Below are 24,076 nucleotides of genomic sequence, written 5' to 3'. Positions count from 1 at the left end.
TTCATCGGTCACTCCCGATGGTTTAGTACCCGGATCTACCGCGATCCACTGATCTTTATCGACCAACAGATCCTCCATCTTGAGTTTCCACAACTCAAAACTCTGACCATTGAACTTCTCAATCTCGATCTTTCCACTGCTCGCCATATTCTTTCACCACCAGAATCGATCTTGCAGATCTCCCACTGAACAGGGTCTACCACAGGCCCGAGCGAAACCCCTCAGCAACAAAGGCGTCCCCTTGAAGCCAAAACACATCTGATACCAAATGTAGGTTTTAACCCTGTACAGAAATTACCTGCATACGAATTCTTAAACAAAGAAAATAAACAATGCGAGAGCATAACCCATAAAACACATATGCACAGAGATTTTTCCCTGGATCCCAAAACCGGGACTACCAGCTTGATTTTTCATTATGTTCCTTTCAATGTTACAATACATATTTATACATGCCGAAGCATCCAATACCATGGACAGAAAAACCATCGCGTCCAATACCATGTGCGAAAAACATGCACAAAACCATAGGTAGGTTCGCCCAACCTAATATAGGGTCCAAAAAACATTTTCGTGGAAAGAATATAACACAACCCAACAAAAGAGGCTTATTTGTAAGGTGTTGATATATCTTTTCTATCTTTTTGTGAGCTGGTTTCATAACATTTGGTACCAGAGCTTTGGATTCTAGGGTTTATCTACTCCAAATAGGTCATCATGGAATTTTTGCTAGAACTGTTTTTCTGGAACATTTCAAAAGCTACAAAAAAACCCATTTTCACCGAAATCATTCTAAACTTCGGGACTGAATTTCAGAGCTTTTATCGCTATATTGGCTGAGATATGATCTGAGGAAGTTATGGCTTTTATAGACCCCTGAATTACATTCCAAACAGGCGACCTAGGGAAAATTATCATAACGTTTGTTCTAAGCATAAGATTGAAATGTCATAAGAATTTTTAGAATGAGGATGGCCTGTGGTTTTCTGTATATCAGTTTCAGGTCCTAAGGTTGAAACAGTGATACGTGGCACTTTGTACAAGTTCGCTCTACTGAAGCAGTTTATAATCAGGTCATCGTGGGAGATTTGACATAACACTTCCTTGCAGAATCCAATTGGTGAGCACCAGTATTGCAATAATAATGTTGCAACTCTTGGGCTACCTACTTTACTCTTATCAACCTGGTAGTTCGTAACAAACTTGGAAGCGTCGGTGTTATATGCACAAGTACTAGTTCTCACTACATGTTGTCACTTGGTCAGCTGGCGCAAGATCACTAGGAGCTTAAACCAACTTCTATGGATTCTAGAAGAAGCTCTATATGTGATAAAAAAAAAAGAAATATTACCCTTTAGATGTTATTATAACTGCAGAAAGGAGAAAGAATGAAATGTAAAGCAAACCTAGTAAACCCTAATTAACCAACTAATTCTACTTTTGCAGAAAGCACTATGAAAACAATGAAAGGAATGCCATTACCTACTCAAGGAAGTAAAAAACATCCAACTATGATATTTCTGGAAGTGAGTAAGAAAAAAACATACTTTTGGATTTTTATGTATTTTTATGTGAATTTGGCATGCATGTAATTTATTGTGTGTGAGTGTATCAGTGAATAGGTGGCGTTGAAGGGCGCTTTGGGGACTTGAGAGTATGTAGGATGGTGTGGATGGGTTCTAGGAGGTATCAAGTGGCCTTTTGGAGGCTTTTCCCACACTCGGCCTTCAAAAGAAATCCTACAGGAAAATCTACAGGAGGACACAGGAAATCTACAAGAGGAAAACAGGGAAACTACAAGAGGCCTACAGGAGGAGGCCGAGAGAATTTTTCACTATTTTGAGGGTGTGAGAGTGGATGAAGGTTGGAATGAGGTGTTATGGCACCTAAGGTCTACCATGAATCACCAGGAGAGAGAAAGATGATTGGGTTTGCTCAAGGAGAGAGGAAGAAGTTCTATGGAAAAATGCAGGAAACTAGGGCAGAATTAAGGTGAGATTTGGGAGACCTATAGGGCATGGATCAGATGGAGGGTGTGATTGTTGATAAGTTGGCCTATTGCTAGAAGATATCTACTGCATAAAAATGAAATTCAACTAAGGAAATCAAGCAACAAGTGAAATGAATGCATTTAGGAAAAACTGAGTTTTGCATAAAAGTGGTCTAAACTATGATCTATGAAAGGAAATGCTGAGAAATGTTGTAGGAAAGGAAAGCATGAAAGTGGAATACTGCAAATAAAGAAGTGAGCATGATGAAGAATATCTAAAGCAAAGAAAAGTTGGACTATTAAAAAGATGCAAACATTAAAAGTTCTTTTGAATCATTGACCGGAGAATCCACAGTTTGAACATTTTTATAACAACGTTTTGAATCCCAAATGGGATCCATCATCAGGATATGAGAATGATGATACAAGAAGAGAAACTCAGAAGGGATAAATAGTGATGAGAAATACAACAAATTGTCGGCTCTAATATTAATTAATTTTTATAAACTAATATTATTTTGCTTTCATAATTTACTTATTATTATTGTTTTATTATTATTTATTAATATTGCTGGAATAATGCAAACCTAAGATTAAATTAGGGATAGAACTAAAAAAAAAACTTAGATTAGCTTATTAAACCAAAATATATTTGTTTCTATATAAATTAAAATAATATATTAAACTAGCTTATATTAACAATTATAAATAATGAATAATTATAATTGATTAATATAATAATTAATATATTAATTAATAGATATATAGAAATTAATATATTTAATCAATATAAAACTAGGGAAAATATTAATTCCTATATAATTTTAATTAATATATTAACTAAATCATATTAACCATTATAAATAACTAATATTTATAACTAATTAATATAATAATTAATACCTTACTTAAAGGTTTTATAGAAATTAATATAAGAATAGCTTTTTAATGGAAGTTGTTCTACTAAGAAATTAATAAAAGGACAGACTAAAACAGAAGAAAGGAGAGGGAGAGGGAAAACTTACCTGATGAGGGTTTTACCTGGGGATGTGTTTGCGATTTTTATTTCCCTGATCAAGGGAAGCCAGCTCCCGCTGATCTCCATACCATTGTCTCTGTTCAGATTATGAGGATGCTTGATAATTTCAAGTGCTTCTCTTATCTTTCGTCTCTGGTGCTGCTCTTCCCTTGCGATAATTGATGCGTCTTCTAGACAGATATGGTGTTTAGTCTTCGAGGAGTGCTCTGCCAAGGCTGAAGTACGAGATCTTCCGTTCCTAATATCAGCACCATGTTCCTTGAGTCTTGTCTGGAGGGAGCGACCTGTTTCACCAATGTAGCTTTTTCCACAAGAACAATCTATTTTATAGACTCCTTTAAGCTGATGTTTGTCAATATCATCTTTTACAGACTTCAAACCTTGCTTGATAGTACCAGGTGCTGAGAAATGTGTGATAATGTTTTTCTTTTTTAGGATTTTAGCGATTTTGTCTGTAACTCCATGGATATAGGGAAGAAAAACTCTACCATCTTGAGTTTTGTCTTGAGTCTTAGGTTCCTGAGATAACAACTTTCTTTCAGCTTTCTTAATGGCCTTATTAATTTCATGCTCTTTGTAGCCTATACTCTTAAAAGTTGAAACTAGATGCTTCTTTTCTTCGTCCAGATGCTCCGAGTCAGAAATTCGAAGGGCTCTAATGGCAAGCGTGTTTAGAACACCAAACTTCTGAGCTGGGTGATGGTGGGAATCAGCATGGAGGTAACTTTCTGTGGGGTTGATTTCCTAAAAACTTGTGGCCCAAAGAGACATCCTCTTTTCTGATGATGAGAACGTCTAAAAATGGGATGCTCTTGTTTTCTTCAAAGTCCTATGAAGGAGGACAATCTGTGTTTTTAGGGCAGCAAGAGAATCTTTGCCTCAAATCATGGTCCTAGAGGGAGGAAGAGAGGCCAAGGCAGTATTTCTAGCCTTTTGAATCTTCTCTTTATCATTGCTTAACCTGCTACAGAAAGCACAAATGGAAGCAAACTACTAAATCATCAAAAGCAACCTATTCCTAACCATAAGAGAAATACATCTAACAACAAACTAATCTACAAAGTGAAACAAGGAATACAAATACAAGTAAAGAGGATCTTGGCTGCTTGGATTGGGACCTAACCCAAGAGCTTCAGCCCTCTAAGGTAACTCAGTGCTAGCCAAAAAAGGATTCCATCTTTATTTTCAAAACAACAACAAGATTACATGAAACTGTCACAAAAATAATAAGCTCAAAAATTGAGTAGAGTTTACATAAGCTAAAATCTGACCCTAGTGAGGCCCTAGGCCTCTCTAGTTATACAAATGAAGCTACCAACAACTTCCTTAAAATCAGGGAGGCTTGGCTCCCAAAACTCGAGATAATCATCAGTCATCCTCCACTTGCTTAGCTCCCTTTTGGTGCATGATTCAACTGCTTATACTCTGAGCTAAATGAAGGGGAATTCAATGTGAGGAGTAATAAATGAGGGGGATTCCCTCCTATAATTCCTCTCCTCTGTCCGCTTCAAGTTATTGCTACCATTTGTCCATTGGATCCTTGACTTTGACCTCGAAATCCATCAATAATCTGCATTAAATACATGTTAGACCACATGCCACAATAACTAACTCAACTCACTCTATAAGAATAAATATAATCAAAAAATCATATAATAAGCTAAGAGAATGGTTGATTTTACTAAGTTAGGAGGTAAAATGAGCCCATATAATTACCCGTTTATGAGGCTCATCATCACCCCCTATTGAAGGTGTTGCTTATCCTCTGAGCAACCTAGTCAATCTCCTCATCTTTTATGGCCCTGGTGGCCTCCCTAGCATCCCAGGCTTCTGATGTGGTCTATTCTTCTTCGCCATAGAATCCTGCCTTCCTGTCTATGTCCTTCCACTGCTCCTCCTCTTCTTCTTCTCTTCTGCATTCCAACATGCCTAATAGTAGTGGGGGACTCAATTTGAGGCCAATCCAGTTGACCTTCAGCCTTTTCATGGAGCACTTGTACATTGTCACTCTTCTCAATGCCTAATTTAGCCTCATGGGGGAATGATATTCCCTGATCTACAAACTATGTGGTAAGGTGTTCCATCTCCTCATGCATGCGTGCACACAGTCATCCCCAAGTAGCCTTTGCATATCCTCAAAGTGTGCAATGGCTTGTGCTTGATTGGTGAGATATCTAGGGCAATCTGAGGGTCATTGGCAAGTAGTTTGTGTGTGCTGATGAGTGCCATAGGATCTGATGGCTCAGCTATTATCATTAATGGCTCATTATGCTCCTTTATCATCAATCTTTTTATTTCTGCTGCCCTCAATTCTTCATGGTTCATCCATGACGCCATGGCCATTAATTGCAGGTCCCCTAGCTTGGCATTGGGATCCCACACATTCATGTTTGTGAGGGCCATGTTGTGTAAGTATAATTTTTCCATATTTTCTTTATCCTCTGAGGTGCTTTGGTCACACAAATCCATGAACTACCTATAGTCTTGGAAAGGAATTGTGCCTCTTTGTGCCAAAGTCTTTATTTGGAATTTTAACCATTGGTCCTTCAGATAGAGGCCATAGGATTTGGTTGGTGTTCTACGTTGCAATGCCTCCATGGATAAGTTGGCCATGCATGCCAGCTGGGTCTCTTTCTCTTGTAGCTACCTCCTTAGCAATTCATTTTCAGTTTCAAGGTGGCTTCTTAAAATTGCTTCCCTGTCTCTGAGAGCACTCAACTCTCTTCCCATTTCCCTGAGTTTTTTTTCCATAACATCCTCAACTCCTTTGGATTTGGATATCCACATCCACCTATGTGTTCTCACTCTTTCTTTCTCCAATTCAAAAAATAGTGGAATTGTAAATTTCTATGGGATTATCCTTCCTCCCTCAAGTAGATTGTAATAGGAGGCAAGACTAGGTTGGGGATCAGGTTCTTGTATCTCTTGTGCTTCCTCCTTCACCTGTGGCTGTCCTTCTATCCTTTTCTCAAGTTTTTGGGTCTCTTTTAGTTTTGACAATGTTTCCTGTAGAATTGTCTGAGCCTCCTGTGGGACTGTTTTTGGGTCCTGCAGTACTGCGTTTTCCTTCCATGTGGAAGATCTAGGAGTCCCCCTTTCAAATGTTATAGGTTTCTTGGAAGGAGATTCTTTCCCGTTGGCAGAGGGCGAATCTTCAATGGTAATTGGCACTTTTGAAGAGGGCTGAGGTTTGCCTATTTTAATTCTTGTGCTCTTCCTAGCCCCAAAATACATGGAGGTCTATCTTTTCCTATTTTGCTTTGGCTTGATTGGTGTACTGAGGGTAGTGAGGGAAGCTATTGCCTCCCTTTCCAAAGTCTTAGGGTACTCTTCTCCTTTTTCTTCCTTCTTTGCCTCTTTTTCTCCTTCTTCTATCTCTTTTTTTGTCTCTTCCTGCTCTGTTTCTTCAGATCTGTCCTCTTCTTTTTCAATTCCTTCCTCCTTCCTTTCTTTTTCTTCTATGTCACCCCTAGCTCCACCTTCTCCCCCTTGTTGTTCTTCCTCCTCACTGCCTATAGGGCTGACATCATAGCTTAAGGCCTTTATGTCATCCTTAGCTGTCATGTTTAGGAAAACTTCCCATGCTATAGGGAGTGTAAAGGTATGGAGGGCTTCCTCTACTAAGATTTTGATTAAGCCATGGTGAGCTAGCTGCTCTAAATTTTCTGCTTGTACCTTGGTACTGGAGTCAATGCGGGATTGCAGGAGGAAGTAAGGGATACTGAGCTTCCGAGGTGCTGGAGTGTCCATGCCATACCTTAATTCTTGGAGTATTCTAAAGTGATAACCATAAACGATGTTATACCTCCCCTCATAGGAAATGTATTTGATTATTTGATAGCTAACCTCATCCCAGGGATATGGTATGCTAGCCCTTCTAATGCCATTTTTATCTTCAACAAGGGTTTCATTATTTTGGAAAAAGTCCTTCTTGGCAGCCTGGCCAATTGGTTTCTCATCTTTACTCCAAGGCAGCCCAAGAGGAAGGGTAGTGACCTTACTGATAAATTTTGGGGTTATCTCCATGGAAAGACCTCTAATGGTGACAGTGGCATGAGTTCTTGTGTGAGGGACTAGAGAGAGAGAAAACTCTTGGGAAATTTCGTCATCAAACCCTTGAAATTTCCCAAATAAATTCATCCAGTTTTCCCTTGTGAAGATGCCCACCACTTGAGGATGTGCATGGAGCCTAGTGGAGTTAGCAGGCTCCTTTGTCATAAACCCTCCTGTCATATTGTCTACACTCTGTTGGAAAACTAAATATGCAGGTGGAGACAAAGAATTTTGAGAAAAAACAGAGAAACAGAGGAGACCATGTTTTTTTTAAATAAGAATTTTTTTTATTTTTTATTTTTTATTTATTTATTTATTTTATGTATTTTCTCCTCTCCTAAAGACTTATTTCCTCCTCAAATTGAAACCACTTATTTCATATATTGATATTCAACAGGGGGCATGCATGAACCCTACCTCTTCATACCGAAAATTGTGCTAAAAATCGTGTTTTTCCCTTCAAAATGACTCACTGCCCCTCCTGTAGAAGCCTGTTGTCCCTCCTATAGATTTCCTCTAGGTGCTCCTGTAGAAAACTTGTAGGTGCTCCTGTAGAAAATGCCGAGAGCAATAATATGGGAGAGATCGATGGAGGATGGTGGTTATGAGGCTGTGGGGGCACAAGGAGACTGTTGTAGCTGAGTTATGAGGAGAGAATGAAGGAAAAGGTGGTGAGAATGCTCGGGGAGGAGTACCTATTACCCTTTATGGATATTTTCAGTGATGAGTGCTAAGATGGCAAGGTATACGTTGGCCATATTCGGACCATTTGTCCCCACCTTCTTGGTCATCGTGGCCCCTCCTCATAATCATCCCTCATTATTGCATCAGAGTTCACACTTCCTTCACTACCTGTCCTTGGCATCTTGTGTTGGAGTTGACTGTGTGCACGTGTGGGTGACATCTCGGATGAGTGGTGTCAACTAGATGACGGTGGCAAAGTTAACTAGACAACTTTCCCTCGTTCAACCTCAACCATCTCGTTGCTTTTGCATGACTTCTAATACACAAATGCAAACAAAGGAGTGACTTAGTTACTTACCTGTGATCTGAGTGTATTTGTTGTGAGGTGTTGTGGCTTTCTCTGCTGCATGCCTTTATTTCCCTTTTTGCATGTTGTCTCTACTTGTTGATGGTCATTCTATGCTTGTGCAGGTTCTTCTCTGGTTGGATCTGAGCTTTAGGTGCCTTTTCAACCTTCATGTTTGCACTCTCTTGCTGTTGGTGCTGGATTTCTATGGGATCAGTTGCTATAAGAATTCCTACAGGAGCTCCTGTAGCTGCTTCTCCCCTTGAAACTTCAGCTTATTCCTATGCTTGGAGCTCAAGGATGATGCCATAGTTGTACATAAATATGGAGAGGTAGTAGGTAGGATTCAAGTGAGGTTGATGGTGCTTTTTCCTTTCATTTTTTGTTTTATTTTGTTGTTTTTTTTTTTAACTGAAAAACCGTTTTCCTGTGTTTTTCTTTGACAGGAAGAAAAATGATGATTAGGGTGTGATGCAGGTTTGGAAATGATGGCGAGGAGGTTTGAATATTGTAGGAGGGATTATAGATTCATGAAGCTTAATTGTCCCTCAAATTGCCTTCTGTAGCCACTTTTGGCTCTCTATAATTCGTACAGGAGCCTCCTGTAGAAAACAAAAAGCCTCCTGTAGAAAACACAGTTTTTGAAAAAGAGGTACAGTGGGGTGAAAGAAATGCCAAAAATGATGGAGTAAGGTGTGGAGAAGATGAGATGGGTGTTGGTATGAATGTCAGGGTCCCCTTGGCACCTTATTTTACTCCCTGTAGTCCTCCTGCAAACTTGCAATGCAACAAAAAAAATCATTTTCTTTCTCCTTTTTCTCTTTTCTCCCTTTTTTTTTTGAAAACAACTAGGGCACCTCAGATAGGTTTTCAACCTAATTGCCTGCCCTGGGTGCCTCCAAGGGAGGTTTTTACCAAAGGATCTTATTCTTTTTTTCTCTTTTTTTTTTACATCACTAGGCTGCCTCAGAAGAGGTTTTCAACCCAATTATGGGATTCAAGTGCCTCGTGGAGGTTTTCACTTGAGTCCTTATTTTTTCTCTTTTTTCTTTTTTCTTTTCTTCAGTTAGTGGGTGAAGTGGAAGCTAAGAAATGCTCCACTACCATCACTATTTTATTCAAATATTCGATGAACTCTCACTTGGAGAGGGGTTTCTTGTAGACCTTCAATCGATGTCCACTGACAAGAATGGAGATCTCTTCATCATCAAGAATTATGATCAAAACTGAACCATTGTCATTGCATTTCTCCATAGTGTAGGGTCCTAGCCATCTTGTCCTCATCTTGCCTTTGAAACACTTGTATCTTGAATCATGGAGTAGTGCCTAATCTCCCTCTTGGAATTGCTTCTCCTTGTTATTTTTTTCATGCCATATCTTTCTCTGAAGCTAAACTACCTCTGTATGAAGAAGGGCTTGCAATCTATATTCATCCAATCCATTGAGCTGAAGTAATCTCTCCTTCTATGCATGGCTGAGGTCTAGGTCCAGCTGAGCTGCCATCCTTAGTGTATTGAACTCAAATTCTATTGACAACAAAGCCTTCTTCCCATAGACCAGTTCATAGGGTGTGAACCTGGTGGTGGTCTTCCATGTGGTGTTGTAGGCCCAAGTGGCCTCAACTAATCTATCTGCCCAGTATTTTCTGCTGCTGCTCACTACCTTGGTTAGGATCCCTTCCAATGCTCTGTTAGTGACCTCCACTTGTCCATTGGCTTGTGGATGGTAAGGGGTGGAGGTCCGCCTCCCTGACACATTTTCTTAATATCTGATTTGGGCCATGTTTGAAGAGATTTCCTTCAATCCAGGTGAAAGGGGTGATTTTCCTTACCATCTTGCTCTTTTATTTTGAGGATAGGTGTGGTGGGAACTGTGCTGAAACCAAGTAGTTTGATATATCCGCAAACCATGGAGAGAGTACTCATATAGCAAATAGATGTTCATCTGGAATTTGGTCATCCACCATTCCTTCTTCACCTACAGGAAAATTTACTCTAGACAAAAAGTCAACAACAACATTTTCTTTACCAGGCTTATCAATAATGGTCAGATCAAACTGTTGCAGTAAAAGCAACCATCTAATAATGCGGGCATTTACATCTGGTTTGTTCGTTGAATATCTAATTGCAACATGATGAGTGTGCACAAAGGTTTGATAGCCTGTGATATAATGTCTAAATTTTTTTAAGGAATGCACGATAGCTAGGAGTTCCTTCTCGGTCACTGTATAGTTTAACTTTGCCTTTGACAAGTTTTTGCTTATAAAGTATATGGCATAAGGTAACTTTTCATCAATTTGTCCTAAGGTTGCTCCTATTGCTTTGTTCGAGGCATTTGTATGAATGTGGAAAGGTAGGGCCCAGTTTGGGCCTCTGAGAATTGGGGCAGTCACTAACTTTCTCTTCAAGGTATCTAGGGCTTCTTGACAATTTTCTGACCATATGAACTCAACATATTTTCCTAAGAGGCCAAACAAAGGAGAGGTTAGCTTGCTAAAATATTTAATGAATCTCCTGTAATATCTAGCTAAGCCTAGGAAACTTTTGACATCTCTCACCTTTTGAGGAGGTGGGACCCTTTGGATGATGGCAATTTTGTTGGGGTCCACATGCAGTTCTTGCTGAGATATTGCATGACCTAACACAGTCCCTTCAGTCATAAAAAAATCACATTTTTTCGACTAAGGGATAGGTTCATCTCAATACACTTGTCTAGAACTTTTCCTAGGTTAGATAAAGCTTCCTAAAAGTCAGAACCATAAGGAGTAAAATCATCCATGTATATTTCTACTGCATCATGAACTAGTTCAGAAAATATACTCAATACCACTCTTTGGAAAGTGGCTGGAGCATTGCACAAACCAAAAGGAAGGACCCGGTATGCAAAAGTACCCCAAGGACAAGTGAAAGTGGTCTTATCTTGGTCTTCCGAGCTGATTTGAATCTGATTGTACCCACTAAACCCATCTAGGAAGGAGAAAAAAAATTTCCCTGCCAGACCATCTAACACTTGATCTATGAAAGGTAAAGGAAAATGGTCCTTTTTAGTGGCTTTGTTCAATTCCCGATAGTCGACATAGATTCTCCACTTACCATTTTTCTTTGGCACTAGCACCAAAGGAGAGACCCATTCGTTGTTAGAGATCGGATAGATGAATCCTGCATCAAGCAATTTCTGCAGTTCTTCCTTAACAATATCTTTAAGTGCTGGATTCATCCTCCTTTGAGGTTGCCTAACTGGTTTGCAATCTTCCTTGATGTATATATGATGAGTACATACTGAAGGGTGCACTTCCTTCATCTCCGTATAACTCCAGGCAAAGGCATCTAGATGTTTTCTCAGTAGGCTGCATAGTTCCTTCTCCTGGGAAGAGGATAAGGATGGATTGATTTTCAATGTTCTTTCTGGACTGAACTCTATGTTCTTAACATGGAGAGAAGTGGAATCGGCTGCACAGATATTAGTTGAGGGGTTTTTTTGGGTTTCTCTTACTATGTCCTCTAATGGTGATACACTGGGAGGTGGATTCTAAATCATTTTTTCAATCATATCATCCTCATCTTGTTGTTTCCCCCCATGGTGATTTCTAATGCACAAAGTGGTGAAGAATAAACTTCATCCTCATCCTGCTCCTCCAACCAGAGAGATAGATCATGTTCTAGCAAGGGTTGGGCAGGAGGATATAGGATTAACTGCTTGGACATGTGCCCATTCTTAATGGTCATGTTCCCAGCTCGACAGTTGATGTAGGCATCGGTTGTAGCCAACTAGGGTCTTCCCAGAATGAGAGGATACCCAGTGAGTTTTGCCTTTGGCTGGAGAACTAAGAAATCAACAGGGTACTCCCAAGAATCAATGGAGCCCATCACATCTTCCACAATCCCCTCAGGGCTCACTGTGGAGCGGTCTGCTAGCTATTACACTATTGTGGTCTTCCTTAAGGAACCCTGGAGGTTAAGTTTGAGCATTATGTCCTTTGTCATCACATTAATGGCAACTCCTAGATCAATCAAGGTATGCGGGATCATTGTGCCATTGATGTGGACATCAACTACTGGGCTTCCAGGTCTAGGAATTTTGGATAGATTACCTGCCCCAACATCAGGTTGGATAGTTTTCCTATGACATTGATGGTTGGGGCATCTCTCTTGCACATTCCTAGATGCCTAAAGCACTTCTCTTTGATCAACCTATTGTAGATAGGAACATCTTTTATGGCTTAGATAAGTGGTATCTTTACACATAAATGTTTCAATTCTTCCAAGAGTTCAGTCTCTTCTGGGGTAGGTTGGACTGTCATGGATAGTCTCTCAGGAAAGGGTGGATTTGCTTTAGGTTCACTTTCCTCTTTATCTTCCTCAACCTCCCTGGGTGGAGGTTGGCTATCTGGGAGGACTTTCCCAGATCTCGAGTTAATTTCTTGAATTTCCACAACATAAGTTGGGCATGATGGTTCCCCACTATACACTTGTTGAGCTTGTCTGTTGTTCAGGTTCAGATTTGGCTGGGCAGGCATTTCGAGTTTCTTTGGTGGAGCAGAAGGTAACAGTTGTGGTTGTGCAGGTGGTGGAGGCAAAAGAGTGGGAAGAGGGTTGTATTGGGGCCTCCACCCCTGATGATATGCATTCCACTGAGGTTGTGGCTGAGCATAGGATTGAAGTGAATGGGTGGCTGGTTGGGCATGATATTGAGATGTGAAGGACCAAGGAGGAGGCGTGGACCAGGAAGGATGAGCAGGAGGGCTCCAAGAAGGTATGGAGATGACTTGGTTGGGGTTGTAGTATGCCTGAGATGTCCCTTGCATCCCCTACTGGTAGGTCTAGGTCCATGTTGCCTTCTTTGGTTCATGTAATAGAGTTGTTCAGTGACTCCCTCAGCCCCTTGATATACAAATTTAAGTCCAGGAAAGGAAGGGCACTTATCTATGGAATGATTTTCCTCACAGACTGAACAAACCTCTATTGAGTTTAATGGGCATTCATTCCTAGGATGCCTCCTGGTGCATCTAGGGAAAAAAATGGTCAAATCCCTCTCTGCTTCCTCTTGTTTTCTTTTGATATGTAAGGTATCCATTTGCATGGCAAGAGTCTAAAGAATCTCACTCTTGATGTCTTCTAGCATGTTTCCAATTTCTCCTTTAATGGATGAGTTGGAGGAAGAGGTACTAGCTATGGGTTGACTCCCCCTACCTTTCTTTCTGGCTACTCTAGAATGGTTTCTGAAAATAGTCTTTATGTCCTCATAGGATAGTTGGTAGATTTCTCCCCCAGCCAGTAGATGGAGGGTGTCTAAAATATCTTCCCGAATTCCCCTGAGCATGACCAACTTCAGAGACTCAAGGTTAAGTGTACACACGACCCTTTTGTAACTGAGCTGGAACCTCTCTTCATAGTCTTCTAGGGACTCAACACTTCCTATGGTCATTCAGAAGATTTCTTCATTAGTATCTTTTGACCTACAATAGTCTCGATACTTGTTGTTAAAGGCTTGCTGCATTTGAGCCCAAGTTGTGATGCTATTGCCAGGTAATCCCATGAACTAGTGCAGTGCTGCATCCTTGAGAGTAGAAGGGAACAATTTCAAGTTTTGTTCATCTTCTGCATAGTCATAAGTTCGACAGATGATAGCAAACTCAAACAAGAAGGTGTCAGGATCTTCTGTAGTCAGACCATGGAAATGAGGTAGGGCGAAAGGGCTTATATCCTTAATTTTGGTGTCCCCATTGGTCTCCCAAATGGGAAATGTACCCTCTATTCTCTCTCCATTCCCCCTAGCATTTCTGTTTTCAACCATTAGCTCCAAAGGAATGTTTTCTTCTTCTTCTTCCCCTATAGGTTCTTCAAATATGTCTCCTTGTTCACCCAAGGATTCTTCTTGATCATAGCCACCGAAGAAGAGAAAAGGTTGGCTGTGTGAAGAGTGGGGGTGTTGGGAAAAAAACTTCCTGAGTTATCTCTATTCCTACGAGGCATGAAAGGAAATCTTTTTGGTTGGTTTTTGTTTCTTTTTCCCCACACTGACGGTAACTATAGAAACTGAAATTGATTGAACAAAATAAATTGAAACTAACTGAAATGAACTTGTTGAAGTGAAATTTTTATAATTTAAAAGGAAATTAAGGAAATGCAAAACTGAAGGAAAAGGATGACTATTTTACTTTTGTTGAAATAAACTATTAGCAGAATGTTGCAATAGGAAATAGAAGAAAGAAGTAATCACAGAATACTTTGACGCTTCCCTGGAAATAGCACCAAAAAGTGGTGAGCACCAGTATTGTAGCAATAATTCTTCAACTCTTGGGCTGCCTACTTTACTCTTATCAACCTGGTAGTTCGTAACAAACTTGGAAGTGTCGGTGCGGTATGCACAAGTACTAGTTCTCACTGCAGGTTGTCACTTCATCAGCTGGCGCAAGATCACTAGGAGCACAAGCCAACTTCTGTGGTTTCTAGAAGAAGCTCTAAATGTGATGAAAGAAAAGAAAGACTACTCTTCAGATTCTATTATAGCTGCAGAAAGGAGAAAGACTGAAATGTAAAGCAAACCTAGTAAACCCTAATTAACCAACTAATTCTACTTTTGTAGAAAGTACTATGAAAACCATGAAAGGAATGCCATTACCTACTCAAGGAAGTAAACAACATATAACTATGCTATTTCTGGAAGTAAGTAGGAAAAAAACATATTTTTGGATTTTTATGTATTTTTATGTGAATTTGACATGCATGTAATTTATTGTGTGTGAGTGTAGCAGTGAATAGGTGGCGTTGAAGAGAAGTTTTTGGACTTGAGAGGATGTAGGATGGTGTGGATGGGTCCTAGGAGGTCTTAGGTGTCCTTCTGGGAGCTTTTCCCACACTCGGCCTTCAAAAGAAAGTCTATAGGAAAATCTACAGGAGAACACAAGAAATGTACAGGAAGAAAACATGGAAACTACAGGAGGCCTAGAAGAGGAGGACGAGAGCAGTTTTCACTGTTTTGAGGGTGTGAGAGTGGGTGAAAAAGGTGTATGAAGGTTGGAATGAGGTGTTAGGGTGCCTGATGTCTACCATGAATCACCAAGAGAGAGAAAGATGGTTGGGTTTTCCCAAGGAGACAGGAAGAAGTTCTATGGAAAAATGCAAGAAACTAGCGCAGAATTGAGGTGAGATTTGGGAGACCTATAGGGCATGGATCAGATGGAGGGTGTGATTGCTGATAATCTGGCCTATTGATGGAAGATATCTTTTGCATAGAAACTAACAATCAACCAAGGAAATCAAGCAACAAGTGAAATGAATGCATTTAGGAAAAACAAAGTTTTGCAAAAAAATGGTCTAAACTATGATCTATGAAAGGAAATGTTGAGAAATGTTGTAGGAAAGGAAAGCATGAAAGTAGATTATTATAAATCAGGAAGTGAGCATGATGAAGAAGATCTAAAGCAAAGCAAAGCTGGACTACTGAAAAGCTGCAAACATTAGAAGTCCTATGAAGGAGGAAAATCTGTGTTTTTGGGGCAGCAAGAGAGTCTTTGCCTCAAATCATGGTCCCAGAGGGAGGAAGAGAGGCTAAGGAACTATTTCTAGCCTTTTTAATCTTCTCTTTATCACTGCTTAACCTACTACATAAAGCACAAATGGAAAAAAACTACTAAATCATCAAAAGAAACCTATTCTTAACCATAAGAGAAATACATATAACAACAAACTAATCTACAAACTGAAAAAAGGCATACAAATACACATAAAGAGGAGATTGGATGCTTGGATTGGATCCTAACCCAAGAGATTCATCCCTCTGAGGTAACTTAGTGCTAGCTCAAAAAGGATTCCGTCTTTATTTTCAAAACAATAGCAAGATTACATGAAACTGTCACAAAAATAATAAGCTCAAAAATTGAGTATAATTTACATAAGCAAAAATATGACCCTGGTGAGGCCCTAGGCCTCTCTACTTATACAAATGAAGCTACCAAAAGCTTCCTTAAAATAAGGGAGGCTTGGCTCCCAAAACTCGAGATAATCATCAGTCATCCTCCACTTGCTCGACTGCCTTCTAGTGCATGATTCGGCTGCTTGTACTCTCAGATAAATTAAGGGGAATTCGAAGTGATGAGTAATAAATGAGGGGGGATCCCTCCTATAAGTCCTCTCCTTTGTCCACTTCAAGTTATTACTACCATTTGTCCACTGGATCCTTGACTTTGACCTCGAAATCCATCAATAATCTACATTAAATACATGTTAGACCACATGGCACAATAACTAACTCAACTCACTCTATAAGCATAAATATAATCAGAAAATCACACAATAAGCTAAGAGAATGGTTGATTTGACTAGGTTAGGAGGTAAAATGAGCCCATATAATTACCAATTTATGAGGCTCATCACCAATCTTGATCACACTTATGGGGTTAGAAAGAGGACTTAGAGGGCTACTGCGGGATACAATTTCAGAACTTGGAGATCTAAAAGTACAGAGTTACAGTCGTTTCAAGACCGAGCTCCTAAAATCAAGAAAAGTCGATATGAGGAATTTTGATGGCAATGATCCATTAAATTGGATACTACAGATGGAGCAATATTTTGATCTACATGAGGGAAACTGTTACAAAAGGTAAGTATTGCATATTCATATTTAGAACCGAATCAATTTTTATGGTATAAAGGACTTTGTTCTGATAAACCACTTGTTACGTTGTCATTTTTCACAGAGGAAATGATAGCACATTATGAGGATACAAAGAGAAACACCTTCTTTAGCCAATTGATAAATCTCAAACAAAAGTGTTCAATGGCAGAGCACATTGAGGACTTTCAAAATTTGAATATAAGGGAAAATGATATTCCAAAGAAGCATAGGATTGATGTCTCCATAGGGACTTTAAAGGATAACATTCAACATGAGGTTCATCTTTGGGAAACTGATTCATTGGAGAAGGCATTCAGGTTGGTAAGAAAAGTGGAAAAAAAATTATAGCAACAAGGAAGTCTACCCCTCACAACTATAAAGATGGACGTGTTGTTTCTCCTCACCTTACACAACCTATAAGGTTGACATGACAACAATTGGAAGAAAAAATAGCAAAAGGACTTTGTTACAATTGTGATAACAAATACATTAAAGGTCATAAGTGTGCTGAGAAGAAATTATTTTACATTGATTGTGAACAGGAGAAAGAAAATGATCAAGAAATGTCAAAAGAAGAAGATATGCACCAGGAACCAACCCTAGAGAAAGAAGAAATGAATCTGACCATATCTTGTAAAGCATTGGCAACAATTACCACTCCTCAAACTCTCAAGATAGAAGGACATATCAAGAAAAAAATGTTAAAGTGAAAGATCACATCGAGCATCAAGAAATGAATCCGACCATATCTTGTAATGCATTGGAAGAAATTACCGCTCCTCAAACTCTCAAGATAGAAGGACATATCAAGAAGAAAAATGTTCAAACAATGAAAGATCACATTGAGCATCAACAACAAGTTCTCCAACTTTTAAACGATAACGCCACTTTGGTGCATAATCAAATGAAACATCATGCAGATCAACATCACAGTGAAAGAAGTTTTGATGTAGGTGATTGGGTATTTTTATGGCTACAACCATACAAATGAATGTCCCTCAAGCAAGTTATTTATGATAAGGAAATGTTGACAATACTACATGCACTTAAGAAATGGCGAACTTACCTAATGAGAAGACACTTCAAGGTAAAAATGGATCATGATAGTCTTAAATACTTTTTAGAACAAAAATTATCTTCAGAAGAATATAAGAAATGGGTCATAAATATGTTGGGTTATGACTTTGAAATCATCTACAAAAAAGGGAAGCAAAATGTTGTTGCAGATCAACTCTCAAGAAAGGATGAGGATGTGGAAGCATTGTTTTGTGCTATTTCTATTATCCAACCATATTGGATAAATGAAGAAAGGGATGAATGGAAGAATGAAGAAGAAGTGTGACCACTCATTCAAAAGTTGTAGAAGATCCAAGTTCAAATAATATTGCTAGAACTTGACGAGGAAGGAAAAATCATATTGGAACCTGAAGCAGTCACAGAAACAAGAAATCAACAGCTACAAATTCGATCAATTTTAGAGTATCTCATCAAGTGGAAGAACTTAGCCACTGAAGATTCCACATGGGAGGATGATAATTTTATACAGAATCATCTAGAACTACTCAAGCATTGAGGACAACACTTGTTGAAGGAGAAGGGCATGTTAGGTCCCTATACTACTAGTGTAACCCCTTATTGTTATTAGTACAACACCCTTATTATATTGTTGTGCCCATGCAGTCCCCATATTGTTATTATTGTGCCCCATAGAAGCCCACTATTGTTATTGTTGTGCCCTTACATTATTATTGTTATGTCGGATCTGATTATATTATGACCCCTTAGACTCCTATATATAGAAAGGAGGTCTTGTCATTTGTATCATCGAAGAATTGTTCATTTGTGTAATGTAAAGGAGGTTGCCCCCTCGAAGAGGCTTATTTCTAAGGTGTTGATCTATCTTTTCTATCTTTTTGTGAGCTGGTTTGATAAGATTTTGAAATCAATGTGTATGATACATTGCAAAGATAAATGGGATGAAAGCACACAAATGAAGAGAGGTTGTTTTCCTAAGGAGTCAAATCTAGGAAGGAAGAATTGATTATTCCTCCAATAGATCCATGCTTAAAATAACAATTTATCATTATACAATGATAAATCTTTATAATCCCCCATTTTAAATACAAATGTGTAGAGAAACCATAAGGTCCTAAAGCTTTATTTTGAAATTGGCTTAATAAAATCTTCATTAACATCTAGGGAGATTAGTTGAGGAATATGTTTTACCGTGTAATATATCATTTTTTAGCCTTTTACCCCATAATTATTATAAAGTGCATTGAAATTGGATTTTGTTACTTCCTTAATTTTAGAGTAATCTGTAAGAGTCTCTCCCTCCACTAAGATTTATTTTATATTATTCTTCCATTGTCTCATCTTGGCTTAGTTGTGGAACATTTTTGTATTCCTATATCCTCCTATAAGCCACAAGATCCTTGATTTTATTCTATGCATCTCTTCCTCCTTCCTTAGTATTTGGCGATATAGGTTAAATTCCATCCTTTCTTCTTATAAACTTTCAAGGGAAATTTGGAAACTCCATTTTCTTTTATATAGTTTCTAAATTAGATTTTTGTATGTTTGCTTCTCTACCTGAATCAACTTGATTTCCTTTGGACCATTTCTTGAAAGCTAGCCTCAAATCTTTAATTTTATGCTCACTCATAAGAATTGGGGAACCATTGATTTATTCATTCTATGTTAATGAGATTACCTTCATTATTCCTTTCTTATGAAACCACATGAGGGCTTCACTAGGAGAGAAATTCCATACCACGTGGGTTCATATTGGGGGTTATTTATTGAGGTAAAAATGATATAATATATTGAGCGTATATTAGGGGGTAAAGGGATTTTATATTGGTAGGTGTAAAAAATGGAGCTCAAAGTTAATGAAAAAATATAAAGGGGTATAAAAAATGTTAATCAATAAATGGATAACTACAATATCTAGTGAAAGTAGGGGTTTTTTAATTGGGTCGGTGTATTGGATTCGTATTGGTAGAGGGTTAAATAATGTGATTTTTAGAGGTATTTTCCAATATGTAGTCAAATTAGGGGTATTGTTTAGTATGTCATAAATGCACGTGATATGCCAGAGGTTCATTGAGTGAAACCCTGTGTGAAACCAAAGGGGTTTAAATTGAAATTTTAGAGGGCTATAATCCACATCTATCACATGGTGAGAAAAATAGGATGATGGTCCAACTCCATAGGAAAGGATGTAAGAAGAGAAGGAAATTTGTTGAATCAAAAAATGATTTTCCACTGGGAATATATCAAGTCGAGCAACAACATGACATCGTCTAATTCTTTCATTGCTCCTGCTAGTGTCCTATACTTTATAGGATCTCAAGGTGATTGCGTATTGTTGGAAATAATACTGAGAGGGGGGGGGGGTGAATCAGTATTATCAAAAAAACATTTTCATTTTATGCTCAGAGACATATACGCTACTTCAGTTAAGTGAAACAACGTGTACACGCTACTGTGTCTAAAGAAACCAACGTATAACAAGAAAACTTATGATTCAGTAGCTTATCTTCAGTAAATGCATTAGGACATTATGATAGTAAAACAGGTGCAGTATAACAGAACAGATCATCACCCAGAAAACACACACATGAACACCATGATATAAGGTGGAAACCCAATGTGGGTGAAAACCACCTGCTGCAAGTCGTCTCTATCTTTCTTTAATATGAAACTTCAGTTTACAATCTTTTGTACTGGTGTAGCCTTATACCAGTACGCAGGCTACAACCTGCTCAAGGCTTCAACATTCTCTCGTTCTCCAAAATTCCTTGGAAGGGAGCTCCAACCCGCTTTTCTCTTGTACTAGCTAAGATACCAGTACGTAGGTGCTGGCCTACAATCTTCTTTCCTTCAGGTACTACTTTTCATACATTTTCAGACTGGATATTCCTGAAGCACAATATTACAATCTGAAGACCACAATTCATTCAACTTTCATAACAGATCATTGAAGCACAAAGCAACCAATACTAGCATCATCAATCTTCGAATCACTGAACCACTGAAACCCTGTCAACACCAGTCACCAGAACACAGAGCAGACTACAGAACTCTGCAATAGCAGTCAGACCCAACTGCAACCCCAAAAATTAAACTTCAAAAGATATACGCTACTTCAATGAGAGAAACCCGCGTATACACGCGCTTTTACCAAAGACAACCTGCTTACAGATCTAAAAATAAATTCTCTTAACTTGCAGCTGTACCAAACATCAGTTAGACCCAGAACATAACATTGCGCCAGTATGCAGATCTAGAAATACGCATAATCAACCATATCATAATAGTGCATTTCAAACCATTAGATCCCGATCTGTCCTTAGATCTAGTCTTCCATCAACCGGTGTGACCTCTCCTTAGCTTAGATCAAGCAACCTAGAACCTGCATACCAGATCTCTTTTTTTTTCAGATATTCAAGACTTTTCAAATTCTGTTTGCCTAATGATCTTCTTCTCCTTATATAGCCTTAGGCCTTGCTCAATACCAAGGGCCAAAACCATAGAAATCCAATACCATCAACTTCAAAACTAGGGATCAACACGTCTGTCGAGATACTTTGGTCCAAAGACATAGGCTCAAGTACCGAGGACTAACTACCACGGACCAAAGGGAAGCTTCTCGACATGTACGCCCTTTTATGTTCATGAAGCTACATGCATATGCAACTTCGTATATAGTGAACCTGCATATCCGCGACTTAGAATATAGCGTACCTGCGTGTATATGCAACTTGGGCTTAATGAACCTGCGTATATGAAATTTCTCTTCATACTTGTAGTCTGGACTGAGATCTGTCATCAAAGAGAGTTTCCATCAAGGACAACACCTGTATCGTAGCGCCACACCTGTGCCAAAATGCCAACAATCTCCCCCTTTGGACTTGATGGCAACCCCAAGATCCTTAGAACCATTCTCCCCCTTTGTCATCAAGGGCAAAGGGTTGTGCTCCCCCTGAGTACATGCTGATGTCTCTGCTTCGCTGTGCTGAAACATGCTCCCCTAACTGTAGGCAATATCTGCAAAAGATGTTCTTCAAAAGAACCAAGACCTTCCTATCACCAAAAGACTACATACATCCATACTCCAAGAGGGGATACATCAGAAGTTACATATAACAACCAATTATATTACATCATTCATCCCAGGCATAGTGGGGAAACCAACATAGGCTGTTACATGACCTTGACACCATAAAAGAGATAAAAGAGATACATGACATAGAGACAACAAATCTAGACCAAGACTTATGAAAGTCACAAGCAGCATATGATAAACATCTTTTAGATCAGCGACCAAGATTTCCTTCTGAGCTCCTTCTCCTAAAATCAACAACAGTTGTGTACTAGAACCAAAAGCATCTAAATGCCAACAATGCTTTATGAGACTTTAATTTGTTCCCCTTGAACTTGTGCCTGTTGCACCCCCTGAAACTGTGCCTGAAGAATTGTGGCATACCCATCTCAGACCTTCTCCAACCAGAGTCTGCCCTTGCTGTTCAGAATTCCATATACGCGACTTATCCTCCATAAAACAGCGTATGTACGCGGATATGCTTTCTACAACACGTGCACGTCATACACACGACTTTCCCAGCATAAATCTGCGTATATACGCGGATATCCCTTACGTAACTTGCGTATACCAACTTTTCTGTAGAACATACAAGCTTCAACAGCAGGATGAAGCATCAACTACTCCCAGCTTTTGTCTGAGATATTCAAAAGTTTCCCTAGGTAGTGGTTTTGTGAGAATATCAGCAACTTGTTCCTTAGAAGGAACATACTCCAACTTGACCTTCTGCTCAAGCACTTGTTCCCGAAGAAAATGGTACTTGATTGGTATGTGCTTGGTCTTTGAGTGCATGACTGGATTCTTTGAAATGCTGATTGCACTTGTATTATCACATAAGATAGGGACTGGTGAAGTGCAAGTGATTTGAAAATCCTGCAAGGTCTGCATCATCCAAAGAAGTTGTGTGCAACAAGATGCCGCAGCCACATATTCTGCTTCAGCTGTAGATAAGGAAATCGAACTGTGTTTCTTGCTGAACCAAGATACTAATCTGGAGCCCATAAAGAATGCACCACCACTTGTGCTCTTCCTGTCATCCACGCTTCCGGCCCAATCTGCATCTGTATAAGCATGAAGTGTGAGATCTGTATCTCTAGGATACCATAATCCATAATTTTGTGTCCCTTGAAGATATTTGAAAATTCTCTTCACTGCTTGAAGATGAGTCTCCTTTGGATTTTCCTGAAATCTCCCAACTATTCCGACTGCATGCATGATGTCTGGTCGGGTACCTGTCAAATAAAGCAAACTCCCAATCATGGATCTATACGTTGGTTGATGGACTGCTGCTGATTCATCATTTGCACTGAGGCTACATCCTGTAACCATGGGTGTACATACTGGCTTTGAATCTTCCATGCCATACTTCTTCAAGATTTGCTTGAGGTACTTGGTTTGAGACAAGAAGATGCGTCCTTCATTTTGTTGGATTTGCAATCCAAGAAAGTATGTCAATTCTCGAAGTAGTGACATTTCAAATTCTTTCTGCATAACCAAGGCAAAGTTTTGGCTCAAGGTCTCTTCATTGCTACCAAAGATAATATCATCTACATAAACAACAAGTATTAGCAATTTGTTATTTTCAACTTTCATATAGAGATTGCTATCTGCTGATCCTTTTGAAAAGCCTTGTTGGTGAAGATATTTGTCCAATCGATAGTACCAAGCCCTTGGAGCTTGTTTGAGACCATAGAGAGCCTTTTTCAGTCTGTATACAAGGTTTGGATCATTTCCAAGAATGAAACCATCTGGCTGCTCAATATATACTTATTCTTCTAAGTCTCCATTCAGAAAGGCTGATTTCACGTCCATTTGAAATACCTTGAAGTTTTGAAAGCTTGAGAGAGCAAGGAACATTCGGATGGCCTCAAGTCTTGCAACAGGAGCAAAGGTCTCTTCAAAATCTATTCCTTCTTGCTGTGCATACCCTTTACAAACAAGTCTGGCCTTGTTTCTAATTACTTCTCCATTTTCATTCAATTTATTTTTGAAAACCCATTTTGTCCCTATGACATTTTTATCTTTTGGTCTAGGAACCAATTCCCAAGTGTTGTTCTTTTCGATCTGCTCAAGTTCTTCATCCATTGCCTTGACCCAACATTCATCTTTGCATGCCTCTTTCACACTTTTTGGTTCAGTGGAAGAGAGTAATGCCAATTAGCTTGAAGCTTCTGCAATTCTTCTTCTTGTTTGTACTCCTACTTCTTTCTGCCCCACAATCTGAGATTCTGGATGATTCTT

The sequence above is a fragment of the Pinus tabuliformis genome, chromosome 4_2 (genome assembly GCF_031772625.1).
Source record: "Pinus tabuliformis cultivar Carrire ecotype Pingquan chromosome 4_2, CPIR1, whole genome shotgun sequence".
Lineage (NCBI taxonomy): Eukaryota > Viridiplantae > Streptophyta > Pinopsida > Pinales > Pinaceae > Pinus > Pinus tabuliformis.
The sequence above is the reverse complement of the archived record's forward strand: the minus strand, read 5'-3'. Positions refer to the sequence as shown.